This window comes from Protopterus annectens, chromosome 8.part1 (genome assembly GCF_019279795.1).
Source record: "Protopterus annectens isolate FY-2018-M chromosome 8.part1, PAN1.0, whole genome shotgun sequence".
NCBI classification, from domain to species: domain Eukaryota; kingdom Metazoa; phylum Chordata; order Ceratodontiformes; family Protopteridae; genus Protopterus; species Protopterus annectens.
The window spans coordinates 188,603,316-188,626,676 of NC_056742.1; positions in this window are offsets into that span (position 1 = coordinate 188,603,316).

Here is a 23,361-nt window from a genome sequence, read left to right on the forward strand (position 1 = left end):
CCCCACCAAGAGGCAGTCAGATTTTACTTTATGTTGATGATATCTTGCTGGCAGCCCCCACCCAGCAGGAATGTAGAGAAGATACCACAGCACTTCTACGATTTTTAGCCGCTGAAGGACATAAGGTAAATAAAAGTAAACTGCAGCTTTGGAAAAAACAAGTCAAATACCTGGGATATGTAATATCCAAGGAAGGTAGAACATTAGATGAAGACAGAAAAATAGCAATTTTGCAAGCACCAAAACCCACTGCCAAGAAGGAAATGATGTCCTTCCTGGGTACAACCAATTTTTGCTGGAGCTGGATTCCAAACTATGCCTTGGAATCTGCACCTGTGACTGACCTTATATATAAGAAGCCTATGGCAGTGCAGGATTTGTTACAATGGACACCAGAGGCAGAATCAGCTTTCTGCAAACTAAAGCAGTTAATAGCATCCTCATTAGTTCTGGGATTGCCAAACTACCATAAACGTTTTTTCCAAACTGTAGATTGTAAGCAGGGTTACATGACATCAGTACTAACACAACAGCATGGGGATAAGCAATGCCCCATTGCTTACTATTTATCACAACTAGACCCAGTGACACGATCCTTACCCCACTGTGTACAAGCAGTAGTTGCAGCTGCAATGGCAGTACAGGCTTCAGCCTCAGTAGTTTTGTTCCACCCTCTCACTTTGAGAGTACCTCATGCAGTCGAGATTATTTTACTACAAGAAAAGGTGGCATATCTTTCCCCTGCTAGGCATCTTTCCTGTATGACTATATTGTTGAGCCAACCTCATATGACAATTGAGCGATGCACGAATTTAAACCCTTCTATTCTGCTCCCGACCCCTGCAGATGGCACACCACACTGCTGCCTGCAGGTAATTGAGCAAAAGACATTACCTAGAAAAGATCTCATGGATGTCCCCTTACCTTGGATGATGTCAAGTGACATACTACGTGGATGGTTCGTGCAAAAGGGGTCCTGCAGGACAGAACCTAGTAGGATATGCAGTAGTTTCTGATAGTGGGATTATAGAAGCAAAATCTTTACCACACAACTTATCTGCACAGGCAGCAGAATTGATTGCCCTGACACGGGCATGTATCTTAGCAAAGGGTAAATGTGTAAACATTTTTACTGATAGCCAGTACGCTTTTTCTACTGTACATATTTTTGCGCTACAGTGGAAAAACCGGGGAATGATAACATCTACTGGCAAACCTATAAATCATGCACAGTTTATTTTAGATCTTTTAGAATCTATTCAGTTACCTCAGAAAGTAGCCATTTGTAAATGCACAGCTCACACCAAGCAACGAGATAGGATTTCAAAAGGTAATGCTAGAGCTGATACAGCTGCAAAACAAGCAGCCACAGAAGTATTTCTTTTAAATGAGGAATTACAACCCTCTGAGATTTCAGATTTAGATATGTTAAAAACAATGCAGGCACTCACTATGCAAGCTGAAAAACAACAATGGATAAAACGAGGAGCAATCCTCTGTACATCTCTAGAGAAGGAAAACCAATACTACTCTCTAATTTGTTTTGATATGCAGCTTTGTTGAGCCATGGGCAGTGCCAAGTCTCAACAGGGGGGATGGTACAGCTGGTGAACCAGATGTTCACAACGTATGGATTTACAAACTACTCTAAAAAATTTTGTTTGATGTGTCAGATTTGTAACAAACATCATGCACAGGGGGCGGTAAAGCCCACGCAAGGGAGTTTCCCTACACCACCATATCCGTTTCACACTATCTGTATGGATTTCATAGACTTGAACAAATGGGAAAATAAGAAGTATTGTCTTGTCATTATAGATATGTTTTCCAGATGGGTGGAAGCCTTTCCAACCAAAAATCCAGATGCAGCTACGGTGGCAAAGGTACTTGTCAAAGAAATCATTCCTAGGTTTGATATTCCGGAAAGGATCTACAGTGATAATGGTACACACATTGTAAATCAAACCATACAGCAGTTGAGTAAGCATTTTGGTATTTCTTTAAAAAATCATTGTGCATACCATCCACAATTTGTAGGGCTAGTTGAAAGGCATAATGGTATACTAAAAATCAAACTGAGAAAATTAATAGTTGAGACAGGAAAAAATGGTTATACTGTTTGCCCCTGGCACTGTTGAGCATGAGAACTGTCCCTACAGCAAAAGGATTAACTCCTTTTGAAAAATTATTTGGAAGGGCATATTATACACCCCAGTGGAAACTTCTCATGTCATCAGACCAGGAAGCTGATTTCACACTAGCTGAATATATGAAAACGTTGAGTTCTAAACATCTGTTGCAGTCAAATTCTGTTTCAGATAGAAAAGAAACCGAGACATCAGAAGTGGCAGTGACGCCCAGAGATTGGATGTGGATCAAAAACATCAAGAGGAAGAATTGGTCATCACCAAGGTGGGAAGGTCCCTACCAGGTGCTTCTTTCAATACCCACTGCAGTCAAGATAGCAGAACGAGCTTCGTGGATACACCTGATGCACTGCAAGCTGGTTAAGAACTTTGAGTTGGACAAAAATCTTACCTCTCCATCGGGGCCCTCAGCACAAATTCTGGCTACAAAGGGGGGTCAGATCAATAGGACTGATCCGTCTCAACCTCAGTGAAGAAACCATCAGTGCTGAAGGTCCTATTAGGGCAGAGAGTAAGAGCATGTGTCCAAGATGATGGAATTCAGTAAGATCCAAATACATCTACTTGGAAGAGTCAGAGTAAACAGAAATGTAGAACAACCGTTTCCTCAAAAGTATTGCATAATCATCCTGTTGACTGTACTAGTGACAATAATCTTTTTGTTGCGGCCATTCCTTTTCCCAGCCACACAAATTGAACTAAACAAGCGTGCAGAGTGGCACGCAGATTGGCACCCAAACTTTAACACTTACCAGACAATCAAATATGTGTATGCTGAGACCTTCAATGTTTCGAATTGCTGGATTTGCACAGCTTTGCCAACAGCATATGGGGGGTTACTATTAACTTCAGTTCCCCTAGGAGCCAACAAGACCTGGGAAAACTTAATTTATGATACATCAGATGTCACATCACAAGATAAAGTAGCATTGCACTTGTCTGTTCGACAGAAGGGAACTGTGTGTTTTTACAAGAATGATACAGTTCAGGTGGGTTGGAGCAATTGCAATGTGACTGTTCCCTATAGATGCTACACTAAACCTGATAACACCAGATCCTATTGCAACACAAGCTATGATACATTTTTTGAACTGATGCATAGGACAACTGAAGAAGTAAAACATAATGCTGATCTCTATAAGCAATTGTCTATAATCGACAAAAAAATGTTTTATGCAGAGCCAGGGCATAGTAAAGTTACTACCAAAGTAGAGATTGTTACTTTGTATGTGGTAGGAAAGCATAAAAATGGTTACCTGAGAATTGGTCTGGCAGTTGTTTTTTGGGGTACCTGGTTCCGGCCATATGACACACAGCAGTTTTACCTCAAGGGAAAATTTGGAATGTTCGAGAAATCAAGAAGCCTGTCAATCCAGTGGGGCAAATCAATGCGCGCTGGAAAAACCATCATGCTGTGGGCCTAGGGAAAAATGGACTGTCACATATGGACTTGAGTGATACTGTTATCTCGTGGGCAGGTGTACTGCCAGCATATGGAGCAACAATATCAATCTGGGAACTGAGAAAATTGTCTAAGCTTCTCGAAATAATGAGCAATGCAACCTTTTCTGCCCTAGAATTGGTGACTGATGAATTGACTGCCATGAGAACAGTGGTGCTTCAAAATCACATGGCTCTTGACTTCACCCTAGCGGCAAGAGAGTGCTGTTCGTATATTCCTGACCACAAACAAGAGAAAGACAACCATCTTGAGGTAATTCAGCAAGTGTCAGCCATGATCAAACCAGAACCAAATCCATTGATGGACTTTTTCCAGAAATTGTTTGGGGGGGTGGGGCAGTATCCTGATGAACATTCTGATTGCCATCTGTGTAGGAATAATCCTACTGGTGGTATGTGTGTGCTGCTGCATCCCCTGCATAAAAAGACTGATTAAAGACTTTATAGACATTTCAGTTTCAGAAACCGTATACCAAGGTGCTGAACTTGAAGAATTGCTGAAAAACTGAATGCTTTAATAAGTTTAAACTGAATGACTCTCTTAACTGCAAATCCTGAGTAGGAAGAGGTTAGGTGAAGAAAAAACTGTTTATGCTTATCTTGAAAGTAGAATAAAAGTATTAAAAGGGGGGAAATGTTAGAAAAATATATAATAGTAATATGTATGCACTGAGGTTTAAAAGGGTTAATACATTTATTCTGTTCACACTGCATGAATCTGCACAGCTATTAGAAACTTAACAAGAAGCATTTCATTTCTGCTAATGTCATGAAAATAACAAATGACATTTCATTTCTGCTAATGTCATGAAACTTAACAAAGAGATATTCATTTCTGCTTATGATATGAGAAAGTATGCAGCTGCTAGAAGCTTTAATAAAGAAAACAATAGATGCTTGAAAGTACCAACGCTAGAAATGTACCTTGAATCTAGACAAAATGTAACACATGTATTAGAACAGTACAATTCATAGGTTCATAGGTTCATACTAGGCTATCTGCCCTAGGGCATTTATAAGCCTAGCCAGAGTGTGTTTGGCTTTCGCCACCCATTTTAAATTAATTTTGCTATGCCTTTTTTTGAGGTTAGTATACTGTGCCTCTGTCTAACAGTGACACAGAAGTGATAGCCGGGGGTAAACCTACGATCGACCATCCACTCATCAAGATTCCTCTTGAAGAGAGTCAATGTGGGACTCTGCCTAACCTGGACTGGGATTTTATTCCAGAGTGAAGGGAGCCTCTGGGTTATGAATCTGTCCCTCCAGCATGTCCTATTTATTTCAGTGCTGAGGTTCAAGTCTCTCGAGCCCGTAGCTCGATGGGATTTGGATTTTCTGAGGTGCAGCATGTCCATTAATTCCAGGTTGGACATGGCTTTATATGTCAGGCACAGATCGCCTCTGAGCAGGCGGTATGCCACTGAGTAGAGCTGGAGTTTCTTTAACCGGGCAGCATATGGCATCTGTTTGAGCCCTTTGATCCTCTTGGTGAGGTACTTTTGGGGTCTTTCCAGTTGCTGCAGGTGTCTGGTAAGGTACATCCCAAAAGGGGCATTGTACTCAATTATGGGCCTGATGAGGGATGAGTAAAGAGGCACGATGACCTCCCCGATCTAGATGTGAATCCCTTCATGATTAGGTGGGCTATATAAAATGTTTTTCTAACCACTTTGGCCACGTGGTTGTCAAATGAGAGATTGCTATCAACTTGGGTCCCCAGGTCCCTAATGACTTCTTCTGTACTTAATGGATTGCCACCTATGTGGTAATTTGTGGCACTTTGTTTTGCCAAAGGGATGACTATACACTTTTGGCATTTAGCTTGAGGCCATGGCTCTGGCACCAGTTGTCTGTTTCTATGAGGCCCTTTTGGAGGATGCTTGTGTCGGCTGGAGAGTTGATTATGGTGCCCAGTTTGCAGTCATCTGCGAACTTGGTCAGCCACAGTCCTTTTGTGTTGGCCTGTACCGCCGAGAAATATATACCGAACAAGAGAGGTCCCAGGACTAAGCCTTGTGGGACGCCACTTGTAACTGGTTTGGAGTCTGACATGGCTCCAGCAATTCTAACCATGTGGGTTCTGTTCTTGAGCCAGTTTGCAACCCATCTAGTGACATAGGGGTTTATATTTAAGCTGGTGAGCTTATCTATAATGCCCGAGTGGGGTATTGTATCGAAGGCTTTTGCGAGGTCCAGGTAGGCTGTGTGGACCACCTTCCCCTCGTCAATGGCCTTGGTGACTGTTTCAAAGAAATCGACCAGGTTTAAGAGGCAGGATCTGCCCTTAACAAAGCCAAACTGGGTAGGATCCAGTCTCTGTAGGTCCCCAATATCTTTATTTATGAGGTCCATGATGATCCTTTCCATAGCTTTGCAGAGCAAGCTAGTCAGGCTTATGGGGCGATAGTTTCCATTATCCATTGAGGCACCACCTTTGTGGAGAGGGACCACTGTTGCTGTATGCCACTCTTTGGGTACATATCCTGTAGTAAGGCTAAGATTGAACAGTAGTTTTATGTTTGAGTTTAGCTCTTCTTGGAGTTCATGTAAGACGCAGCCTGGGACACCATCTGGTCCCATTGATGCTGTGTTTTTTGCTTTGGAGAGGGCGGCTCTTACCTGAGCATCTGAGATCTCAGGGGGGCAGCACTCTGTTGGGATAGATATTTGCCCTTTTGGTGGGGTTAGGGGGGAGAAGTTTGCACTGAAGCTGTCAGCTAGGATGTTGGCAATGTCTGTGGGCTTGGTGTATTTTTTGTCATTTTGGACTAATTCTGAGCATATCTGGGAATTCCCACCCAGGTTCCTAACATAACTAAAGAAAGCCTTGTGATTATCCTTAGTGTCCTGTGCAATTTTTCTCTCGAAGCTGGCCTTAGACGATTTTATGAGTGCCCGTAGTTTTTTGCTAATACTGATCAGAGATGCCTTCCCTTTTTGGGATTTTGCTCTATCATGTAGTAGCTTCCTCCTTCTATTGTATAGTTTTTGGAGAGACCTTCATATTTTCCAGTATTCTCAGGAAGGCCAAGTGGGGTTCCTGTGTTTGGGAGGGTGGTCTGTAGCAGGCTATAAACTGGAAGGCAGTTTTACCCACAGTTAGTTGCACATGGATAGTCTCTGATGCTTCGTGCTGTGCCACCAACCTGGAGGTGTGGGTATCTTTGACGAATATTGATACTGCCTCCTTTTGTGGTTCAGTCTAAGTTTTGGGGCTAAAAGCATGGTATGAGGTATAACCTGGTAGTGCTGGGGTGCTCTCAGGAGCCTTGAACCAGGTTTCTGTTACTGCACAGATATCGATGTTCTCCATGCTAAGGAGAGTTTCGAGTGCGTGCATCTTGAGGTTTAGACTTCTGGCGTTGAGTAGCATTACTCTTAGTTTCTTATCCCTTGTGGTACATATGGAGGTGGGTTTGTCTTTTGAGCCTTGCCTAAAAACGGCACTATGGGGGTAGCAAGAGCCTTTGCCAATATCCGATAGCCCAGGGGTGACAGGTGCAAGCCGTCCCAAGCGAAGCATCGTGGCTTGTCGAGCATGTCATCCCAGGCTGACAGGCATTGGATCCCCTTTGAATGACACCAACACTTAAGCCAATTGTTGAAATTGATCATCTTGTCTTCATATTGTGGCATCATTCTTGGTGAGGGTAAGATGCTACTCAAGGTCAGGGTCATACCGGCCTGGGCTACATGCTCATAGAGCTCCTCTATGTCTCTTTTCATGTAGTCCAGGGAGATGCGTCTCAGGTCATTCACACCAGCATGGACAATGACTGAGTCATATTTGTACTTGCCTTGGAGTGACCTGAGTGCTTGTGTTATGTGGCGGATCCTAGCACCCGACAGGCAGCTCACCGTGACCTTCTCCTTGTTCAGCCTGGTGAGCGGGACGTCAGTGTGCCTGACGATAGAGTCACCTATTACAAGTGTATCAGGTGTGTTGTTTAGCCTTAAGGGCTGTGAATGTTCGGCACACTGGCTTTGTGAGCTATGTGTTGCACGTGTTTTGTTTTGGGGTAGCAGTTGCTTGGGTGTCTGCTTTGGAGGGCTCTGCTGCTTAGGCATATTTTTATTTAGAGCATCCGAGTATGTTTTTGTGTGTTTATGTGTTTGGTTTGTTATCGTGGTAGGTCTATGTGAGACTGGAATTGTAGTGAGTGTGGTTTCCTTCTCCTCCTGACTGGTTACGCCAGTACTGAGTTGAGAGAGCTTAGCCTCCAGTTTGGCTATATGGTTGCATCTCTCACATGTGTTGGAATTTGTTGGGAGGAGGAGAGGGTTGTCTGTGTACATGAGGCAGTTGTAACATTGCCTCAAGATTCCCAGATTCACCAGCTGGACCGGAGAGGAGATTGACAACTGCCCTTTGGACATGCTAGAATAGTATTGGGAATTCCTTTATAATTGAAAAAAAGGGCCAATGGGGAACAAGGTACTCAAGGGGAGTTTGTGAGGTTGTAGTGCTTTTAATTTTTTAGAGATGACTTATATAATTGCTTTAGTGAGCAAGTGCCAGGTAACTTAAATGCAATGTGTTACAGGTAACTTAAATGCAAAAACGACAAACAGTTACTTTCTTTCAAGTGAAACAAGGAAATAAGTACAGTAAGCAATGCAGATATCACTAGGGATCCACAGAAGTGCTAAAAGGCTACGTTTTAGGTGGAATTAGCGTTTCAGGGAAATAAACAAACAAGCATACAAATAAAGCTAGATTCAGCAGGCCTGGATCTAGTCTATGCTATAGCAAACAAAGTGTACCAATTTCAATAAGAAACAGTTAGAATATGCAGGCACTATAAGCCTGAGGCATTGAAAAGTTAAAATGGGCTAAAATAAGCCCAAGGCCAGGTTGTTTTTCTCAAAATGTTTTGCAAGCTAGCAAATAATCTAACCTACTCAGCAATAAGTCTAGTAACATTTTCTGTAGAACTTACAGAAAGCTGTGTCTAACTACATCAGCAATAGAATAGTAACACTTTCTGTGTGACAGGAAGAGAACTGTATAAGAATAACATACTAATCACCAGTAATTCAGACAAACCTTGTGCCTACATGCTTTGTCTCCTTGCTGCAAGTAATAAAGGGTGCCTTGCTTGAACCTAACATGAATTGGTCTTTGAAGTTTTTTCCTATGACAATAATCATACCCCCACAGCTGTACAGAATTTGTGAGAATGTCCATATAGAAAGCTGTATGCATAATTAGACCCAACAACTGTACAGATTTTGCTAGAATGTTCAGACAGTAAGCTGTAAGCATAATCATAACCATCAACTGTACAGACTGTGCCAGAATGTTCAGATAGTAAGCTGTATGCATATTCATACCCCTCAACTGTTCCTATCTACCCAGCATGTGCAGATAAATGGCCCAAATCTGCTGCCTGGTACCCTGTTCCCCTGAGTAATGAGTGTGATGATCCAAGAAATGTAGGCAACCTGTGATGACATCTAACCAATAGTCAAACCTGTGCATAGTCAGAGAATGTATATGAAAACAAACCTGTCATTGTAGCAACACACCCAAGGTGTATATGAGCAATTTGCATAATATGTTGCAATAACGCCTGCATCCTGTCAAGCCTCAACCAGATTGTGTGCAATAACAGATTGAGGGGTATGTGTATAACATCAACATATGTGAAGAAATTGTCAGGTAGTGTTAACAAAGGTCTTCTCAACAGCTATAACAGGTAAAAGGTGTAGACTATACGTTAGACACACTCCACGTATATACTAATCTACAAACATACCATTGTACAAAGTAAGGCTAATGGGTAGTGTAATAATACATGTAAGGGACAGATCACTGCAGTGACTAAGAAAGTTGTGAAAACATCAGGGATATATCAGTTGTTAATTGAACTCTCTCTCACTTGCCACCATCATATGTGCAACATTAATCCAATTATACAACTCAATGGGTATGTTTACTCTCCAAACGTATGTTGGAACATATGTCCTATTGGTTCATAAATATCCACATTTGGTTCTATGCATGTGCCATGTTGAAATACACCCATATTGGTGGCCTGTTGCCATAAATAAAACCTGCATGCTGTTGTAATGTCCACTGCTGTTCCATATACGCATGTGTTCTGCTCACTATGCATCTGGTTTAAATTTGGTGTCTTGGGTTAATGGATAAACCTATACATGCTGTTATAACTAATCCTCAGTGCTGTTTACTATTAATAGTCCATATCTGTCCTTAAACTGCAACATCGCAACTCGTATGGGAAGGCCTTTCCCAGCGGACCTACCTGTCCCACCTCGGCTGGCCATGGCACCAGGCACCAGCACATCTGGAGCCCAGCCTGGGACCTCCTCCTCCGTAGGCCCTGCACCACCTTTGGGTGGAACCACCGCAGGAGATGGGGCACAGCCCCCCTTGGGAGTGGGGGCAGAGAGGAACCTGTCACCCGCTGTCAGGTCCAGGCTGTGGTGCGTAGAGAGATTGATAGGGCATTTCAAGACCAGCTATGCTAACTTGAGGGCCAAGTGGCGCAATTAAAGGGTGAGCCTGCCCCTTCTACCCAGCCCCCAGCATGGCCACCTTTGGGGCTGTGAAGTTGCAGTGGTGACTGCCCATGGGTGGGGACCTCAGTCCAGCTGTTTTCAGTTGGGGGCTCATGGGCTTGTGACTTCCAAACACTCTTCCCTGTCCAATGTGTTTACCTCCCCACATGTGTCATATACTGCCCCTGTATGCATCTTGTTTGTCTTGTCTGTTAACCTACCCAACCTACCTCCCCAAATATACCTACTACCACTCCCCAACATCCCACTCTCACATGATAAAAAAGGGCAATCTGTTCAAACAAAAAAAATCTCACCCCGTACATAGCTGTCAATTTCACACACATGTCCATTGGACAAATGTAACCTGGTCTAATTAGCATCACAACAAATAATTGTTGCCGTCACCCACTCCCAAGGGTTTGAGTGTCCGAATCTACCTCAACATTCAGTGCATATGCACAGCTGTTGCTGTAGAAGAAATGGGCAGCTATGGACCTTCCCTACACCCTTCTTGCACATCCCTGGCTATTTTCCCTACTGTCTTTCCCTCTTTGTGCCCCTTTTTTCACCACTTTCCGAAAAAAACCTTTTGCTTTTCTTTTAAAGAAAGTAGCGCACGGGTAAGTGGGAGTAAGTACTTTTAAGCAGTAGTAAGTAGGTTTTAGCCTATTTACGTGGGGTAAGCAATGCCTACACAGGTTAAGAAATTTAGGAGCTGAGTATGAGAAACAGTAACTGGAAGTTAGCAGTGCTTACCTCTGTGCAAACCCACTTACAACTGCTTAAAAGTGCCTTAACCACTCTGTATCCAACACCCGTTGTTCTGCCTAGCAACAAAATAAACAGCCTCTACTAGGCTCAGACCCAGGACCCCACACACCATAGCCAAAGTGATTTACCACTAAGCCATCTCAGATATACATAACCTTGCTGTATTCAAAACATATCAACCAGCCCAGTCATTCAACAGCACAGAGAATGTATTACAACATGTAGATGTATGTGTATGAGTAAATATATTAATGTCTAAACAGATACGATATATATATATATATATATATATATATATATATATATATATATATATATATATATATATATATAAATATATATGAATATATATACTTGCAAATGCCTACAGCTATAGATATATATGTGTACATCTACATGTCTACATGTATATGGCAGGTTATATATATGTCAGCAGATATATATACGGACATACATCTGTAGATAACAATGGGGAAATAACAAAAACATATATGTCCACATGCAACATTAATGGGGTTGAGAGGCCCCAAACAATATATGTCTTGTATGAATAGGTATACACCCCCCACAGCCAAACACATCCCCCCTACAATACACTACTAAGTGTTGCAGATCCCATAACCGGGACCAGACATGACATGGCCATCCCTAGGATACATATACACAGACACATATATGCAGGTACAATTATACATATATATATCTATACACACATATATATATATATATATATATATATATATATATATATATATATATATATATATGTAACTACACACACAGACATGTACAGTAAGATACATGTGTAGTACGTGCACACAATATGGAGCAGCCAGTATTCCTACAGTTACCACCTTACCAACTGGGAAGTGTATGAGCCACCTATACAAATGACATTCATTCCCTGCAACATATACCCATAGAGATATCAAAGGATATAACACCACACAGGTGTGTATAATTTGGAAAGCTTTATTTGTGTACTATGGCAGTTCTATATGCCATGTCATATAGCTATTTAGACACCGACATCCATAGGAACAGAGTAATGCAACTGTGAAACAGTTATACTAATACAGTAGTCTGGAAAGGTTGACATATGTTGCTGTCCAGGCTGGGGCCTTCAAGTAGTACAATAGTAAAGATAGCCTGGGCCACACATACCTAACAATCAACAGCAGGTAATGCAGATGTATAGTTCAGCAGCCTCTATCTACACACTGTACACTGTACAGACCCCAGTTGACACAATGGGATGTATCTGTTACATAACAAGGCATAACTGACACTATCACAATCACAATGACAAACAGAAAATTCTGTATGGCAGGAGGCAGTAGGCCTGCATTTACTCAAGGTAGATTGTATGGTAATGTACATCCAGAGGTACCATAAGGCATTTTACCCCCGATACCCACACATGTTGCAACAGCCTGCATTAGTTATGGTGCACCCCAACCAGACTCAATAATACTGCGATATATACCACTGTTACATACACTGGCCTCTGGCGTGCATTAGGTCATACGTGTATTTTGTTTGTGAAGCCCACACATATATGGCTCCAACCACCCAGTATGTGTGGGGGTCACAACAGTAGTGGAGTGATGACAGGAATGACATCATGACATACACACAGTTGACTACATAACAACCCCTGACAGCATGTTATATGTGCAAAGCCTGGTATGTAGGTGGAGGACAGAGGCTGAAACACCGGTACAAATGTGCAAAACTGTTGGCATACACTAAGTAAGATATATATATATGTGTATATATCTATATGGATATATGTATAATTATATATACATATATGTTCACCCTATGTCCTGAACATGAAGTGGAGCCCTACCTCAGCCCCAGTAGTCCCAATCTCTCAGTGCAAGGGGATGTCAGGTATGCATTGCAGGTATATTTGTAGATTATTGCTACTGTAATAGGGATTGTCTTCACAGAAATGGTGTGTGTGGGTGGCCACATCTGCTGTTAACATGTGGGCTATTGGCTACTGACAGACATGCTAAGGACATCATAGTACAGTACCACTGCTACCACAGTAATGCCCCTGTGGACTACAGCTGAGATATGGCCAATATATGTGGACAGTCTGACACACTTTGGTCAGTCAAGGGGTATACTCAGAACCTCTTCATGCAAGACATGTGGACTAAGCCTGGCAATGTAGATGTTAACAGCCATGTAGATGGGTATATCGTGTAAATACTGGTGTACATTTGCCCCCGTAGGTTATGCATTCATACACCCCTGTCCGTCCTGACACATAATAACTGTTGGTACAGAGGTTCCATGGCCACATACTACCCATTAGTTAATGACAGACATCTGTACAGCATATCGTTGCATTGTCTGACATACATGACTGTTATGGTGGCCAAGCAGCAGTACATTTGGCAAGTATCTGAACATGACAGATCACTGGGTAAATACAGTAAGCTGCTAGACATGTACCAAAGCACAGTGCAGGCTACAGGCAGACTGACTCAACACTGGCCTACATCTCCTATGCGGGAATACACATGTACCTGCATAGATAGCAGGCTCTACAGCCATGTCACATCACAGAGTAACAGACACCTGTGTGAAAGTGCATAACCACAACCAATGTGAACACAGCTACAGCCACATATGGTTAGCTAGCATAATATTACAGTATATAGACTATCTAGTCAACATCATCCTCATATGTGCCACTCACACACCAACCCTACATATACTGGGCCACTACACAGTGTGGTCCAATGCCTGTCTGTGGTATGGGACATGTGTCTTTGCCCCTACAAACATGTAAGCTGATAGGGTGACATACAGTGGAGCGGCATGTAACATCAGATAGAACAGGTCCAAGAACAATGACATCTACCACAGTCTCAAAACAAGCCAAGGTACATATTCACTATACACACACAGTCGACAATTACCAGACTTACATATACCTCAGTACTGTACACACAACCACAGAATGCTCAGGCTATGTCCTCAAATATAACCCCTGCTATACATAACATGTGTAGCAGTGTGATATCTCACTGACTTGTTTTCAGATATGCTGTCAATGAATATGGTGTACAGAACATATGCACCCCTACTGCATGACATATGTACAAAGGTTGACAGAGTTGTGGCAGGAGGCACAAACACAGGGCCAATATTGACATGTTGCTGTGATAACCTCATACATTTACTGTTGTAACAGGGTTTGTTGCAACATATGTCCTATGAGGGATATGAAGTCAGTAACTCTCCTGGCTGTCACCATCTACTGACTGCAATCCTCATACTACCGTCTGCAGTTGACAGATAGGTCCTCTGTGGGTAACACAAGGAACACAAGGCACCTCACACTGCCCAGTCTGCAGATGACCCTACAGATGAGGTTTCCTCATAAACATAGCACTGACATGACAAGTATTAAAACATGTAGGATAGCCATATCCATAAATACCCTGTTAAACCAACATTACACCAGTTGCAGTACAGCAGCACTTACTTGTCAGAGGTAAGTCCCCAATCCATCTGTGATGTTGTTTGCCAAACAACAGATCTAGTTCCTGCTCACAGTGAATGAAAAGGCCCAACACCAACATGACGTTCTTAGATATTGGAGTGTGTTTTCATGCAAATGGCTATGGGAATGTCACCACAGCTGTGCCACATGCAATCAGCTAGAGGAGGGCTGGAATTCATGCAGGGGGCATCAGCTGATCATGAGCATCACTGACAATACACATGCTGCTGTCTAAGCAAAGCATGTGTACGCCTCCACATCCACCAGAGAGGGAGTGAGAAAGGCAGACAGAGTCAAAGATAAGTCAGGGAGGGTAAAACATAAGCATGTTTGTGTCAAACACCTACCAGTCCAAGGTATCAAACCCCTGACTGACTATGTACTGCTATCACATGTCTAAACAGTCATTGGATGCACCACATGCATTACATGTTGATGAGTACTCCAAATGTATATGTGATTGTGAGTGACATCTGCAGTAGTGATATGGTAGCTACACAGTAGGTCTAGTACACGTGCCTGTCCGCATGAACAGGTGTCAGCATTAACACAGCCACACTCTCACAGGGATGCATACACATTGACACACTTGGCAGGGCCAGGGATACAACTCATTACTAGTTAGTTTGCCACAACACAGTACTGTGCAAGTATCACAGGGGTTATAGAGAGGTTATATGAGCAAAGGGTATGTGGCGATGTCTGCCATCAGACAGCATGCTTCAGTATGCCAATGGCAGTTGCAGTGAGTGTGAATGTGGTCATAGGCAACATACAACACAGACACAGGGTGCCAGTACTGACATGCATGGGTGCATTGCTTCACAGGTGTGTAGTGGTTGACTGTGCCAGATGGATATACAAGGCTAGTTGATGGGTATACCTTGGCATCAGGTGACATGACTATGGTCTGTAGTGTGGCTCAGGGGTGTAGTGTCTGGTTTCCCTACACAGCTGGGTATTGTATTCACTATCCAGTCACCTTGGTCACTATTGTGTGAGGGCAATGCTGTGCATTGCTTACCATGTATGTGTTCCTTAGTCCATGACATGGACGGTGTCTGGGATGTGCACACCTATACATATGTGCACACTATATATATATATATATATATATATATATATATATATATATATATATATATATATATATGTGTGTGTGTGTGTGTGTGTGTGTGTATATATATACCTATATATATAGATATATATGTAACTACACATATACACACAGACATATGTATAGGGGGGATACATATGTAGAGGGTGCACATAATACACTACAGCGACTAGGGCTACAGTCACCAGCATACTACATGGACAATGTATGAGCCAAATATGCAAGTGACACCTGTTGCCTGCAACATATACCAACAGACATGCCATGGGATATAACACCACACACATGTTTGCATACATGGGGGAGCTTTATTTGTGTGCTACTACAGTACTTTATGCCATGTCATATGGCTGTGTAAGCTCTGAAATACGTTTAGACAGAGTAATGCAACTGTCTAACAGATAAAGGTATACAGGAGTACATATGTTGCTGTGCAGGCCAAGGCCTTCAAGTAGTACAACAGTAGACACAGACTGGGCCACAGGATAACAAGCAATTAATTGTCAGTAATGCAGATGTACAGTCCGGCAGCCTCCATCTACAGTCTGTAGACAATCCCTAGGGGGTACTTACTGAAGTAGACACAATGGGATGTATATAAAAAGGCATGACTGAAACCATCACAATCACACTGACAAACAGAACAGTCTGTATGGCAGGAAGCAGTAGGCCTGCATTTACCCAAGGTGAATTGAATGGTAATGTACACCTAGATACCTTCAGGCAGCTTACCCCTGTTACCCCCTCATATTCACTGGTGTCAGTGGCATCTGCCCATAATGGAATGTGTATATGGCATGGCATGGCCTTTGTGGGTAACATTTGCTGGCTTGCTAGTTGTAGCAGGTGTCCATTGGGGCACATAGCAATGGAGCACTGCATGCAATGCATTGCCTGTTGTAGGGATGGGACAGGATGTCATGCCCTCTGTAGTCCACTGCAATCACACCATGGTCACCATCTGTGGGCAATATGCAGGGGACTACCAACTTATTGGTTGCTGCCTAGCCAAGTGGGTTTGTGTCCAGGACATGGGTGGAGAGTGTTCTATGGGTAATACAGGTGTTGTCTATATTGTTCCTTATGCCATGATGTCACATGTAGGAGTATAGCTTGTTTACCCCAGCAACTGTGATGTTTGACATCTGTTATGCTTGTAACGTTGACATTATGGCATTTAATAGGCCCAACATATAGGAAAAGTGCAAAACCCGCTCCACATTGCTTCGTGCTTCACACAGGATACGTATGGCAAATACACACCCACCAAAAGTCTCACAGTTGCCATGCCTGGTATTAGAACACCTGCCTAACTACTACAGCACACTACAGCATTACACAGTTACAGCACGCACCACAGAGATTACTGGGATACTCCTTCATCAAAGGCGTATTTCAAAAGGAATGACATCAGCAGGCTTGTCAAAGAAAGGCAATTACAGGTGTATTGACTGTCCTCAAAAGCATTGGGCCCTACACATACACACAAACACAGACTCACAGTTGCCATGCCTGGGATTAGAATACCTACCTAGCTACTACAGTATTATGCAGTTACAGCACCCACCAGGAAGATTACTGGGATACTGTTCAACACACAGTTGCCATGAATGGGATTAGAACACCTACCTAACTACTATAGCACATTAATGCATTACGCAGTTATAGAACACAGTACAGAGATTACTGGGATACTCCTTCACCAAAGGTGTATTTCACAGGGAATGACATCAGCAGGCTTGTCAAAGAAGGGCAATGACTGTCTTCAAAAGGATTGGGCCCTACACATATGCACAGACACACACACACACACACACACACACACACACACACACACACACACACACACACACACACACACACATAGACTCACCGTTGCCATGAATGGGAATAGGGAACCTACCTAACTACCACAGCACATTAGAGCATTACGCAGTTACAGAACACACCACAGAGATTACTGGGATACTTCTTCACCAAAGGTGTATTTCACAGGGAATGACATCAGCAGGCTTGTCAAAGAAAGGCAATAAATTGTGTACTGACTGGAAGGCTACCAGGGGCAATTGTGTACAGTGATGGACATTTGCACATCATATGCTTTTGCAAAATGGGAGTGTGCTGGGTGGGACAGGCCTCATGAGAGGGGAGCTGTCTGCCTTTTTCTGTCACTCTCCTCCCACATCTATTATGTGTACGTCTGAGCTGTTATAGTGTGCTGCCCTTGGATATATGTGCATATTATCATCCGTTGTGTGTGCAGAGCATGACTGGTGTGTAATGTGGAGTGTTTGCACAGACATCTGTGACTGACTGCTGTGTATAGTCCACAGTTGTTTCCAGACATAGGCTTCAGTTCTCTAGGTGTGTGAGCATGCCCAGTATGACCCTTCTGTAATTTGTTTTCTGACATGGCCTTCGCTTCTCTAAGTGTATGAACATGCCCAGTATGAGTGTCTGTATTGCATGCATGACTCCATTCCAGGTAGGTTGTACTCCAGTGCAGGTTTTTGTGCTTTACACCTACAGCTAGTAACCTGCTTCTGCAGGATATCTGTAGATTGGTTGACAATGTGGGTCGGCACTGGGCAAAGGCTAGTGAGATTGCTGCTAATTGTGTCTGTGGTGCGTCTGCTATGTGGTTTTGGTGTTGGCAGGGATACTCAGTGATATGTGGTGTTTTACCCTCTGATGTTTTATGTCATCAACTACTGACAGGCATACATCTTTGCTGGCAGTAGGTTCCTGGGGATTACAAGTTGAATGTAGCTTTGTCCAGTAATTTGGTGTGCAACCTATACATTCTTGAACACTCATGTAATTCTGGCGTGAAAACTGCAGACACTTGCTGATGGGTCTGTGTGTATGGTCCAGCACCATGGTGCTGTTGTGGCTGTGGGTATCATGCCTGTACAATTATCACATGACAGGATGGCCATATCGTGCTGTGGCCATACCTCCCAGGTATTCAGACTCATTGAGTTTATCCAAAGACAGGGCTCATTATTCTGTTCATTAACCCTTCACAATCTGGTTTGCAAGCAGGTTTATGGCCACCCATCCCAGTGTTTGCAGCCATGATAAGTATGTGCACACATCAGGGATTCACCCCTCACACACTCCATGGTGGCGATGCTACACCCCACCCCCGTTAATCTGTCCTCTTCCTACCATTATTCACCCGATATCTGATAAGTATGCCTATAGTTGCCACTCCATCCCAGCAGTATGTACAGGTTGGTCCACAGTTCATGCATTGGAACATGATGGACATACTACTGGGATTTGTCAACATGTCCTTGCATTTGTGTTCTGTGGACTGTGTTTTTTCATTATGTGGGAGACAATAGGGTTACATACAGTGGCAGTACGGACGTGACACAGACCTGTGACAGAGGACAGTGGGGCATTGGGTATTGATGCAGGCCATCTGTAGCAGGCCAGTGCATTCTGTCAGTTGTACAGACCCAGGCTGCAAGGCAATGTATTCCCCTGGGTTGACAGGATAGGTGTGCAAGGTGATGATGGCAATTGTTTCTGTCCTTATCAATCCATTGGTGTGGATGTTGGCAGGGTACATCCTACAGCTATGGACACACCTGCGTGGGACACCTTTTCAGCATGCTGCATTCTGAGAGTATTCACATAGTAATGTGTGGATCATATTGTACTCATTCACACCAGCAGGGAGGTGGTCTGTGTGTTACCTGAGGCTGATGTTGGGCCCAACTGGCTGCATGTGTACTAGGGTAGCTACTTGCAACTGCCTCACAGGTATACGTGGCCCTTTCCCCTACTGATGGCTAGTGGGTGGACACCAGCAGCTTCTACATATATCATACCTTTGCCTTTTGTGGTCTGCCAGTGTTTGCCCACAGTACATCTTAGTTCCCTATACTGCACAACCAACTGATGTGCTGTTAACCTGTATGTACAAAGGGAGGGTGTCTCCATTTCACTGTGAGATTTTAAACAGTCTCTCTCTACAGTACTTCCACCTGTATACTGTGTGTACACCTGGGCCAACACTCTTGCCATGTCCATCTTCCAGATGGTGACAGTTATGACATCTGTACAAATCATATGGTCTACTGCTGCAACATGTTTTGCTGGGATACCAGTCTGTTTGGCACTGCAGTTTTGTGGACTTGGCCCGGTCATCAGCAGTACTAACCATTGGACACTAGGACACACCATCCATGGCTGTTTGCTGAACACTTTCACACAGCATACCACTCAGAACTACCTCACACACAGAGCTCTGCCTATTGTAGACATGCGACTATCAATCTTGCTGATTTGACCAGCTCAGATCCTTGGTACTCACTGTTATTACTCCCACACGTGGCTGATAATACATTTCTGCATAGGGTTGGTGACATCACAACTGAGGACATGTCCTACAACCTCCTGATATGTCAGGTACTCTGTTGGCTTCCACACAACAACCTGACTCTCAGATCTCTGCATATTGTACACATGCAACATTCCATTGTTATAATTGGGGCAGCTCAGGTACTCTGTGCTCTGCTGCTGTGATACCCACACATAGATACTACTGCTATACTATATAGGGTTGGGCGGAGCACACCTGACAATTGTAGACATTTCTGCTATACCCATCTGATATGTCAGGTACCCTGTTGGCCTCCACACATCAGCCTGACACTCAGAGCTCTGCATATTGTACACATGAAGCAATCCATCCTTCTACTTTAGCAAGCACAGGTACTCTGTGCTCACTGTTATTACTCCAACACATGGATGCTAATACATTTCTACATAGGGTTTGGGGGGGCACACCTGCCAAATGTGGACATTTGTTTTGACCACAGTGGTATTTCTGGTAGTCTGTTGGCTTCCTTTTAAATCTGTATTCTGACCTATCCTGCAGACTACAGGCATATCAGTGTAGTACAATTTATAGGTTTTATTGACCTACAGTGCCATTTCAGACTTCCTACCCTTCATGAATGACATCCCACTTCCCAACCTGTTATACTCTTTGTAGGTCTGGAGGGTGGTTGATCTCGATTGCCATACCTTGAAGACCTTAGCACAGCCTTTCCTTGTGTTCATCTACACCTGTCCTGCTGGCTAGGTGGGACTGTTGTTGGGTATGTAAACCTCCATGACATGCATGTGTGTTCACTATGGGCCAGCACATGTCCTGTAGTGGGTTTTTTCACATTGTCTGTTACTGCCTACTTTGTTGACACCAGTATTTGCTATGGTTTCATGCTGCCCAAATAGCTGTCCACTATCTGCTGCCATCCCATTCAGCCACCCAATTCCCTTCATTGCATGGTCACATCCATACCATTGCTACAACTAGCAGACCATACTAATGCATTCAGTGATTGATAGGAAGGGTGACTTAACTTGCGGCTGTGCCAGTATTGAGGATGGTGCTGGAGGGCTGACTATGTCAGATGCACATAGTACACTCCCTATACATGATAAAGTACAGGTAGTGTCATTTTTGGCATCCCTTTTACTGTATGTGCAAGTCAGAGAGAGTTGTCATTCCCTGGGTACCTACTGTGTCAGTGTGTGTGCTATGCATTGCCTCTTTGCCAAAGCCAAGGCATAATGTGCATGCCTCCTTCTGCCTACAGGTGTAGGCTCAGGTTGTTAATATTTTCTCGTTTTCTTTAGGTTTTTATGAATACCTAATTTATACAGGTGATTTTCACTCTGTACCTTTGCTGGCCTTGGCAATGGTGGGGGGTGTGTGGCCCTGCCCCATGTTGATCCTGCTGCAGCTGCTTCTGCAGAATCATGTTGTGTAGCATGACACATACCATAAAAATTTGGGCAAATGTAGCTGGAGATTACTGCAAGGCTCCACCGGATGTGTCCAGGCACTGGAACCGTGACTTGAGCATCCCAAACACACTCTCTATTATGATTTTTGTTTGTGTGTGTGCCTCATTATGGAGCTCTTGTTTGGGTGTGTGTGCATTTTTGATGGGTGTCATCAGCCACCGCTCAAGTGCGTAACCAGCATTCCCCACTATGTGCCCGTATGGGATGTCCCCAGTGGCAAATCTCTGGTACAGCTGAGACAGATGCCAGATGTGGGAATTGTGATAGCTCCCAGGACTTCCAGCACACACATTCATTATAATGCCCTGGGCATTGCACATGACCTGGCAGTTGATGGAGGTGAAGCTCTTGCGGCTTATGTAGACCCTGCCCTGCTCATGGGGTGGTGCTTTTATGTGTATGGGCGTGCAGTCTATAGCACCCATTACTTCAGGGTATTCTGCTATTTGTTGGAAGAGATGCATAATTCTGGCCAATGCCTCATGGATGTTGAGGAAATATATGTGCTCACCAGCATGTGCTGACATGGAATCCAGGAACTGGTGGAGTACCCTGGATGCTAATGCCTGTGAGAGTCCCATGATATCTCCAGTTGGCCTTTGGAAGGTACCTGTGGCTAGTATTCTTAAGCCTACACATACCTTGGTTTCCACTGGGATGGGTTCCCCTCTGTTGGTTCTGTGTCTGAGGTGTGGCCAGCACAGCTCAACAATATGCTGTAGGAGGTCTCTGTCCACCCTATAGCGCTCCACTATCTCAAGCTCATGTAGCCCCTGGTAGGTTTCCCTGGGTCTGTACACTCTTCTCCTCCTCCTCACTGTGGGTTGGTCATCAGCATTCACATCCTCACCACCCTTGGCCTCTTGCACATGCTGGTTTATGATAGTAAAAGCAGCCCCTAACATTTTTTCTCTTGCTTTCGTTTTATAAAATTTCCCCATTTGTATACACTGGTGGTGCAGAGTTTTTGGGAAAAAACAAGGGGGAAAGGAGTTTGCATAATTTATAGTGGCATGCTGGGCTGGTCTGCTGCCTGTGTAATTGGCTGATTCTGATACATTTCACCTGCCAGCTAAGCTAGTTCTCCTTGATTACCTTCCTACTGCTGTTTTCCCTTCCCATTGCCTTCCTGTTTAAGCCCGTGTGTGCGCCACGCAAACAGAGTGCTCAAATGTGCACACTGCTGCTATTTCCTGGCTTAACTTCTTTTTTCTTCCTGTAAAACCCGGTGCTCTGTGTGCACACCCACTTACACTTTGTAATGAGTGCCAGACAGGTTTATACACACTCCCCCTAGCTTAGCTGTGCTAAGCTAGGAGCAAACCTGAGCCACAGGGCTCCAATCCACTTACAGTATGCCTGACACACCCACCCATGATGTCACCTACCTCCTAATCTTGCACCTAGCTATTCATGCCCTTACACTGTTGGGACTTGCCTCACATGCTGGGGAAAACTGGGATTCACTATCCTTCCCCTCATTTGTATAGGATTGCCTGCTAATGCATAGTTACATGTGTCACACTGAGCCTCCTCCCTTAGCAACCACTACTCACTGGGCAGGTTGTCTTCTGCCTGCCATTGACTTGCATGGCAGAATACTGATTTTAGTTTTAGGTTCATAGGTAGCTACTAGGCTATCTGCCCTAGGGCATTTATAAGCCTAGCCATAGTGTATTTGGCTTCTATTATCTATTAGATTAGCCTACTGTGCCTCTGTAAAGTAGGTCACAGAAGGTACCCTTTTAAGATTAGTTTACTGTGCCTCTGTCTAGCAGAGACACAGAAGAGATCCCAGGGGTGAATTTGCGATTTCCCATCCACGCATCCAGATTTCGCTTGAAGAGGGTCAGCGAGGGGCTATGTCCAACATGAATTGGGATTCTATTCCAGAGTGAGGGGAGCCTCTGGGAAATGAATCTGTCCCTCCAGCATGTCCTGTTTATTTTTGTGCTGAGGTTTAGGTCCCTGGAGCATGT